Source organism: Mus pahari, unplaced genomic scaffold, assembly GCF_900095145.1.
Source record: "Mus pahari unplaced genomic scaffold, PAHARI_EIJ_v1.1 scaffold_7215_1, whole genome shotgun sequence".
In the NCBI taxonomy this organism is placed as follows: Eukaryota; Metazoa; Chordata; class Mammalia; order Rodentia; family Muridae; genus Mus; species Mus pahari.
Genome location: NW_018393778.1, coordinates 54,687 through 55,569, shown reverse-complemented (window position 1 = coordinate 55,569; position 883 = coordinate 54,687).

Here is an 883-nt window from a genome sequence, read left to right as displayed (position 1 = left end):
TTGGCAATAGTTTCTTGGCTAGGGAGGAGAGCTCGTGTCCATTTCCTCCTCTTACCACAAGGACCCCATTTAACTTAGACCTGTGCTGGACCCCTACATGCTACCACAATCTCTGTTAGTTCACATGAGCACCATTCCTGTTGTGCCTGGAAGACACTGTTGCCTTGCTGTCATCCATTCCCTCTGGCTCTCTCACATACAAAAAACATAAAATACGATCATTCCATCTCCTCTTCCTCAAAGATCCTTGCACTCTCAGGGAGGTGTTTGATGAAGACATGACTTTTAAAACTGAGTGTTCCAAGGTCGCTCACTCACTATGCTTTGTCCACTCAAATCTCTGTATTTCTTCACATCCACTACATGAAGAAGCTCCTCTAATGAGGGCTGAGAAGGACGATGGTCTATGGGTATAGCAGAATGTCAATAGGAGTCATTTACTTCCTATGTTCCTTTAGCAGAACATTAATATCTGTGTTTTCCCTAGGTTCATAGCCTATATGGCCTCAGGTTCTTAGGTATATGAGCAATGTCAAGCATGAGTTTTATCTCATGGTGTGGCCATAAATCCACAGATTGAAGTGGTTTACTCCAACAAGCATTCAATTCTCAGGGTTTATAGCTGCATTGGTAGGTGCCCCTCTGATAGAATACAGAGTATCTTTCAGTACCATGAACACTAGTCAGTAGGAGTAAAGGTTCTAGTTACACACCAACTCAAATTACATTTTTCTATACATATGTACATATAGTTGTATATGCATACATACATATATACATACATACATATATACATATATGCATATATGAAATAAATTATATATAAAATCATGAAACAAATCTAAATGGAATCCCTAAATAACAAGGGCCAAAACCTCAATTA